Below are 8,713 nucleotides of genomic sequence, written 5' to 3' on the forward strand. Positions count from 1 at the left end.
TTCTCGTGTTTGTTGTCTTTAATGGAAGAAGCAGCACCTGCCCACGCGCAGCCAGGCACCAGAGTGGTGCGAGTTCCCTGCTGCATGCTGTGTGTGTACCAAAGCAGGGAGGCAGGCCTGAGAAGGGCACCAAACTTAAACAAAACCCCATCCTCTCTCTACAAGGTACAAAAGCAGCCACCTACTTTCTACCTTGCTGCCTCTACAAAGAGCTCCCAAGACTTGAGGTGATAAATAACTAATACTAACCAACTGCAGAGGCCTGAAGTTCTCTGATGCCCAGTGGTTTGCAGATACAGCCTTGACTTGAAGCCTTCATCAGCGTGCTTCCAAGCACGTCCCACGTTAATTAGTATTTTCACAAAACGCAAAGATAAAAGCAACAAGAGGGATGTTTTGTCACCAGATCCCTCTGAGTCAAGTCACTCCTATCAGGCTTGTACCCGACCCCAGAGACCAACCCTGCAGCATCAGCAGGTGGCTTGGGGCTCCGTGTGCTGAGCACTGCAGATACACACACCCGTGTGTTAAACAGGAGGAAGCAATGGCTGGCCCTTGCTTTGGCCCTAAATCCCTCCAGACGCAGGGGGCTGCAGGGTCAGCGTGTTTTTGTGAGAGGAGGGGCTGCCAAGCCTTGCTCGGTCGCACCCACCCGTGCCAGGCAGAGCCATGAGGTGAGGGCGCCTGCCTCCCCCGGCCCTGCCCTCTGCGTGGCCGGCTCACAAGGGGCCTCTTGTTCCCCCAGTGCCCGTGTGAGCCGTGCCAGTGTCCGGCTGGCACCGTGCCGGCCCCGAGCCCACGTCTCCCAGCCACCGCCTGCTCTCTGTGCTCGCAGACAGGGACACCGGTCGCAGGATGAGACCCTAAGGAACAGGGCAGGAAGGCGAGGAGAGGAGCTGCTCCCCCAACCTCACTCACAGCAGCACCGGCTTGTCCAAAGCAACAGATTGCACCCGATTTACTCTGAAGTCAGGTTAAATACCCAGCTGGGGCAGCAAACCATGGCAGTGCCATACTCCTCTTTCTGTTGTTTTTTTATTCTGGCACTGAAGCCTGATGTTATTTCACGGATGGAGAAGAGCAGAGTGCAGGTGCTGAAGAACTCGGCCCTCCCAGCTCCCGGCAGCTTGCTCCCGCTGCAGTCAGTACTCGGGAGCAGGACAGGCCGTGCTCTGTTCAAAGCACAGCAGAGAGGGGGAAATGTACAAAGACTGCACTAAATTCATCGGACAGCACTATAAACAACACATAATTAGCTCTTTGCAGGCCAATTAGAGGGTTTGGGAACACGAAAGTGCAAAGCCAATGTCCAAAGGGGAAAAAAGAGGCGGTTTGTGGCAGTCCGGCTGGGCGGCGATGCCACCTGCCGGCAGGCTCCGAGCAGAGCCTAACGGGGAACCGGGCAGCAGCTTCCCTGCGTGCCCCCCTTCCCGCAGAGCGGGGCACCCGACCGAAGGGCAGAACAGAACGCACGCAGAGTGCCCAAACGAGAGCCAAACTCCCGGACTTATGAGCCAAGGAGGAATTTTGGAAACCTGTTTCCAAATCAGCACAGCAAAGCCCGGGAGGCCCATGTCTGCCAGCTCCGTGAGGCAGAGCTCCATCCGGCGGTCAGGGCCCTGCCTGCACCTCGCCAGGTTCAGCCAGCCTTCGGGGTGACCGCGGGACGAGTTACCTCAGCCTCTCTGACCCTTGGTTTTCTCCTGCACGTAGGGCTCGCTCCGTTTTTCCCACTGCAGAGGGAGATGTTTCAGGATGACCGGGAAACTCGAACGTTCCTGCAGCAGGACTTTTTCATCCACGCACACGCCAACAGCGCAGCTTGCCCGAGTTGAACCATTCCCAGCACCAAAGAGGTGCAACTGCAGGCCCTACCCCGCTGCAGGATGCTGCATCCTGGCTCGACGGAGGCAAGCGCTTTCAAGACAAACTGGCATTTATCAGCATTTTGCCATTTTCACCTCTTAATGCATTTGCACAGGCAAAGGAGTCAAGGTGGGGCAAATCACGAAGTCAACACAAGTAACAAGGGACTGCATTGCCCATGAGAACCAGCTGCATCACTTAGTTACTTGCATCCATCATCCTTTCATGTTTGGGTTTTTGCCTGTTTTCCCTAAGAAGAGAAACATGAAACTGAGCTCTCCCCTCTCCTGATAACTGCTGAGTCTAGTTCCAACCGAAAGCCCCAGTTCTCTTTAGGAATACCAGGGTCCTTTCCTGTTTCCTCCCCTTTGCTCACTACATCCAGGAGCTCCAAATGAGCCCCCACCACAGGACAGACGAGAGCCACCCAGGCAGCACACTCCTGTGCCTGCAGCACACAACCAGGAGGTTTAAAAGCAAGGGGCACAAGACCCAAGGCACCAAGCCTCACCAGTGGTGCTGCTCGTGGCACAGCTTCTTGTAAATGGGATAGAATACCTGAACTGGACAGAGCCAAGGAGGAAGGGCACGGCAGCAGCACTTCAGAGAAGCGATCTCCCCCCACCCTGTCCCCAGCAGTGACTCAGTTTGTGGAATTTCTGGTAAAAATAAATAAATCAGTCAAGGTCTGCATGACTCCCAGAATGGAAAATGGTGCAGGGACACGGAGAGTGAGAAGACTGTCACACACATAAAATGTAGGCTTCACAGCTGAAAGACTTCTATTATTTAAAATTTTAGCTATAATCTCACCTTGTCCAGCCCGGTAAGCCTCAGTACCCCCCTCCTTACCACCCTGGCTCCCCTCCACGACTTCTGACAGCCGCAGCCTCCCTCCAGCCCCATCTCATTCCTGTCCCAGTGTTCCAGCCCTTCCCACAACGAGCACTGCTCTGAGGCCCGCTGGCAGGGCTGTCTGCCTGCCACTTGCACATCAGGTCAGCATCCCACGCCGCTGCGCAGCTCCCTCATGCAGATTTCTAGATCTGTATCTCACCAGATTCCTCCGCAGCTGTTTCTTTGCTGCCGTAACCTTCACGGCTGGCTCAGCTGCCACAGCGGGAATCTCAAGCGCTACTAAGAAGTTACACGAAAAGCAGATTATTTCAAATAAGTCCCAGGCCTCCAGTCAGTGCAGTTCTTTACCAAGTGAGATCTCAGCATTTCCTCTTTCTCACTATCTTCCAAATCTCTACATTCTTTTCTCCTAAATTCTCAGAAAACGGAACTGTCTTTACATATAATACAACCTATGGAATGACGAGGATGTTAGAGTATTTTTTGGAATTAACCTCATTAGGAGAGGTCAGGAGATAAGAGCTGCTTATCTTGGTTTGATGCGTTGGCATCTCTAGAAAATAGTAAAGTAGCATAAATCAAAGCACAGTCCCCATGAAGCTAAGGTGGAGTTGGATTCTTTTGTCTTTCCCTACAGACATTTCAGAACATTGCTTACAAAAATATTTCCATCACTAGGTTGAAAGTCAAGGAAACTCCAGTTCTTACCTATGCGTTTTCATGTTTTATTTTCAGAAGGATAAAAGGACTCACTCTGCTGATTCAGGGCTTTAGTCTCTACAGAGTTACCTCTCTGAAACAACTGCTAAATGTTCCACAACAAAAAAATCTACGGGAAAGACAAGATTCCAGCATCTGCAGAAGGTTTCACTACTCAAATTAAAAAGTTAAAACTTGAGCAACGGCACAAATCTTCAGATTTCCTCAGAACACCACGCTAGACACAGGCTCAGTGAGCTTTCTACTTGTTTCCTTTGTAGCGAGCTCCCCTCACTCTGACCACCACACGCCCCATACTCGTGTCAAACCCCCCAGCCCCGACTCCTTTTTCTAAGCACACCCGAACCGCGGCTCCTGAGGAGTGTAGGCTCCTGAGGAGTGTAGGCTACATAGGCGATTCCTGTGGAGTTCCCACAGGCGGGTTATGTGCACGGGGCCTGCTGCCAGGGCTCTGGAGGGAAGTGAGCACTGAGACTACCCAGACTAACACAAATGTGCACTCAGATTATGGATTGTGCTCCTGCTGCACACCCAGACCTGGCTCACTCTCACCATGAGCAGCAGCACACCTGGACGGTCACCATCACTGCCTGCCTCAGCACCGTTCCTGCAGCTCTTTCTCTGTCCCTTAAATTAAGGCACGTGGCGTATGCCCGGTGGCTCTTCACACAGAGGAAGACTTGATACCGGATCAGAAAGGCAGTCGAGATTTTCAGGCTGTTTAGCTCTAGGAACTGCAACTCTAGATACAGGAATACTTTACCTACTGGGAGTGCGTGCTGCCTTTGAACAGCTGATCTGGATAAACGGAACCAAAAACCTTTCCTGCTTCAATTTTGGGGTAAAAATTATTCAGCTACCATTACTGCTCCAGAATATTTTACTGTTGACTCTTTCTAGTGACAAAGAGTAATAGAACTGTCCATATCTCACACTGAAAGAATATATTAATGAATGAGCTGTCAAAAAATCATTTATGTAAAAGGATGTTCTATTTACAAAGGTCAACCTGCTCTTCAGGACAAGTAAAACCACTACTGGAAAAAATATACATATAGAAATGTCTGATCTTTCAAATAGACATTTACAAATACTCTGCTTTCTTTAAGCGGCTAGAAACATTAAGACATTTGAAATTAAAAGTGTGTTCTGCATGCAGTTATGATAGAAATTACATTATTGGACCTCAGCGTGCCACTTCTCATCATCGTCAGTGACACGCTCTTAGGCTCTTCTAAACCACCACAGCCTGGCTATTACCTTAGGATCTCAAAAGGAGGACACGGCTCTTCAGTAAGAGGTTACCAGTCACTCTTCGTGTTGCTGTTAAAAAAGGACATCCTGATTGTCTGTACAGCAGGAGAGTCTGTCTGGTCTTGTCGAGCTCGGCGTCCTTTTCCCTGAGTTTCCCGCTAGTGTTTTGCTAGGCATGACGATCGCTGGCTTGGTGTATGTACAAGTCCTCGGGCCGCACTCTTCCCCTTACAAGGCAGAGTTCAGAAATTCAAGCAGCTCTGCGCGGTTCCGATCTCTCTGCAGGGCAGAAAAGCAGAGGCAGCAGATCAACAGCCCTGTACTCAACTGGCCAAGGCTGCACAACCCTGTTTTCTGCAGGGCCTTGACATGCTGGCACCCTGCACAGCAAACGCTACCACATCCAAACACCAGGGTTTTACCATCTCCCAGATCGCTGTGAGTGCCTGGAGGAAGCGCAAGGCAATGGGTAACTCAGGAGAGAGACTTGAGGAGCCAAACTGTCACCGCTGCTATCTCATGATGTATTTTCTAGAGTGGCTCCCTGTGGAGGCTCCACTGGGTTGCCATCACATAGCTCACAGCCCGCTCAGGAGGGAACTCGCAAGCAGAACAGATGCAATTTCTGCTGTCTGAAGCAACTTTCGCTGCACACACAGCAAGCCTTGTGTTCTGGGAAGTATCGTTTTCTCTGTGCATACGCAGCAGCTTGTAGCACAATAGAAAAGGAACCAGGAACTTCGTTTCTTGCTTTACATGAGAGACAGCCTAAACTGAACACTTAGTTTCCAGTGTTTTTAAAATCACAGTTTATGAAACATTCATTGATTCTTAAAATATTGTGAATAACGGGTATTGTTCAATTCTGCATGTTCATGACTAGGGCCACTAAACAAAAAAAGACCAGTGCCAAATATTTGACAGCAAACACTGAAGCAAGCAGGTTACTGGGAGAAGGCTAGTAAGCATTCAGCATAATTCAAGGTAAACCTTACTGCCACAAAAAGGAGATACTGTACTTTTGATCAAATCCAACTTGGAATGCTCAGGCCTGCCTTGGTAACTATAGAATAAACAGTTATGGCTAAGTCAGAACCCACTGAACGGGACACCTCAGCAAAGTATCACTTTTTAAACTTTTTAACTAAGTCAATGTATTGACTCATATAGAAGCCCTCTGCAGATAACTCTAAGGTATGGACATTGCTGAAAAGAGTGGCAATGTTTAAATGCTGAGTTTAAACACCCACAGCAATAGCAGCAAATACAACCAATTCATGGTATCTAGTGCCTTGGGCATCTCAGCAGAAACACCTGACTGCTCTGAGAGAATGCATGAGCACTTGGTTCGGATACTACCATCTTTTTTTCTTCCTCTCTAAATAAGGGCTAGTCTCACACTCATTAAAAAGAACAGAGTAAAGCAGGAATTGCCACGTTTGATCACAGGAGACTGGAAAAAGCAGAGTATGATCAAAAACAGCAGAAGCTAAATCAACAGGGAAAGGTGCGAATAAGCTAAATCTTATGGACTAAAATTCTGAGAACCTGCATGAGCATCCTTGGGTTTATCTACTCATGCCTGAGTAGTCCAAGACCACACATTTAACAAAACTTGCCAAAAGAATGCATTTACCTTTCTCAGGTGGCATCACAGCCACATTAAATGCTATAACCAATTTATAACCTGTAAAACCTACTCCTCTACTAAAGAGTACTGTTAGAAAAATATGAAAAGAGATTATATTTTCCATTAGGGATACGCAGACTGTTTTAAGTATTACCTCTTTATCCTTCTTAGTTTTCTTTATTTTCATCTTAATTTTCTTTCCAGTTATCATGCTGTAGTTTTCATTCTTCTTTTTGTTTTTGAAGAACTAAAATGAGATCACACATGAGGAAAAAAAGCTTTATCTTGTCATGTTACAAATCTTAAAGAAAATTAGACAATAATCTTCTATACTTCCTAAATGTCTAAAAAACAGGGATACATTTCTGTTTGTTTATGACAAAATCGGTGCTGTTAAAAACATTTTTCTGACATGACATTGTTTAAATGAGAGACACAATGGGAATTTTGACAAACAAGCATACCTTAGAAAGCTGGACAGGTCCTGTCTTCTCTCTCTTTTTCTTCTTTTCTTTCTTTTTTTTCATTTTATTCTCTTTTTTCCTTTTCTGTAAGTATAAGACACATACCATAGTGCTTACAGATTCGCTAGTGCAGAAAAAGGAAACCCACAGAGCCTTTTCATGCCCTGGATAGTCTAAACAGCCCCTACTGCTTACCCTCATCACTGCTGAATAGGTCCTATGTGAAGTACACAGAACATAATGCAGAGAAGTTGGCAACCCTTTGAAACAGAAACAGTATGATCCCTGATTCTCTCTTTTTTTTTTTTTTTTTTTTAAATATATACCATCCAATAAATAAAATCACTGAGAAGGTCAGATAAAAATGAGAAGAGAAAAATTACAACACCCAGAAACTGTTATTCTCTGATTATAAACAGTTTCTTCTGACAGAAATTCTATGAAGTTATCAAGATCCCCACTTCTGCTCTTCAGAGACTACTCTAAATTCTAGGACCAGCAATGATTGTTAAAAGGCACCATAAATTATTTCTTCTTTGGTAAACTGTCAAGTGTACATCAGCTTAATCAGTTCACCTGCTGTTAACACTAAAAGTGTGCTTGAAATTTACACAGCCACAGAAAAAAACAGTAAGCATTACATGATATTTAGAGTTACCAAAACACAAAGAACTAATTTCTATTTGTTACCTACTCATTACTACTTGTTTGTTAATTACTCCTTACTGTTAGCAAAACTTTACCTTTTTATTGTGCTTTTCTTTTTTCCTTTTCTTCGATTTAGACTTAGGAGAATCTGGAAAAAAAACAACCATCTAGGGTTAGTATTCTGTAAAAAGCATTTGGTTTTGCATATAAATGTAGATGTAGATACATAAAACATAAGAAGAAAATGCTTAAATTCAGCTGAATATATCAATACTGGTTGAAATTAATCCTGAGAAAAGCAACACATCAACTTACTGCCACTTACTGGTCTAACATGGAAACTGAAAATCACCTGAAAACATTATCACAGTACAAGGTAAATGAAAAACTTTTCCTACTTGCTCAGCTCCTTTTTCAAGTGTTTCTGTAAAGCTGAAACTCACGCATTCTATAAGCTGATCACAAATGCAAAGATTACACTATGACTGCGACGTAAGGATTTTGAGGCACCAGCTCTGACTATGGGACTGTAAACCTAGAAAGACAGTGAAACAACCCACTAGTCTTCCAACAAAGCCTCACCTCTGTGCTCCGGAAGATCATGGAACAGATCTTCCAGGAGGTTATATGAAGGAAGGCATATGAAAAATAAGTAATTTGAGACTCCCAGCAGGACTTCTCCAGGGCCAAATCAGATTGGCCTGACCAAGCTGGTGGCCTTTGATGATGGAGCGACTGCAGCAGTGGATAAGGGATGATGGTCTAATGTCATCTACCTGCTGAACATAGACCTAACCAATTTTATCACTTTACCCATATCTCTTCCAGCCTTGTTGTCACTTTGTGATGGTGTAGCCATATTTAAAATAAGCTTTAAATGTTTCCAGGGGTGCTGTCAAAACTGGTAAACATCAGGTGTACACAGTGGTAGCTTACCTCTGCTACTTGAAGAAGACGACCTTGACGATGAGCGTGATGAGGAGGAAGAAGAAGAGGATGCAGTACTAGAAGACGATGTGGATGAAACGGATGATGATCTGCTTCTACTACGTTTTCGCTTCCTTTTTTCTTTACCTTAGGAAGACAGGAGGCAGCAGTGATGTGCCTGCTAGTAAGTATGGTCTACAAAGATGACTCTTACAGAAATTTAACACAGTAAACCGATATTTTGATAAGGTTTTTTCCCCCCCTTCCAATGTGCCACAGGGTATTGTCACTAGCTGGTGATTATGGTACGCGTTACAGCCAAACACGGTAGCAGACACAAAGGATA

At 45.8% G+C, this 8,713-nt stretch overlaps 1 non-coding gene across 1 annotated transcript; it reads right to left on the reverse strand.

The window, feature by feature from the left end:
- Nucleotides 1-7,535: 7,535 nt before the first annotated feature.
- LOC106019810 (uncharacterized) lies at nt 7,536-8,461 on the reverse strand. Its single transcript, XR_011808103.1, has 2 exons — nt 8,377-8,461; nt 7,536-7,588 (listed from the first exon to the last, which is right to left on the reverse strand). It is a non-coding gene; the product is annotated as an uncharacterized protein (transcript).
- Between the last annotated feature and the right edge of the window lie 252 nt (nt 8,462-8,713).

This window comes from Anas platyrhynchos, chromosome 3 (assembly GCF_047663525.1).
Source record: "Anas platyrhynchos isolate ZD024472 breed Pekin duck chromosome 3, IASCAAS_PekinDuck_T2T, whole genome shotgun sequence".
Taxonomy (NCBI): Eukaryota; Metazoa; Chordata; class Aves; order Anseriformes; family Anatidae; genus Anas; species Anas platyrhynchos.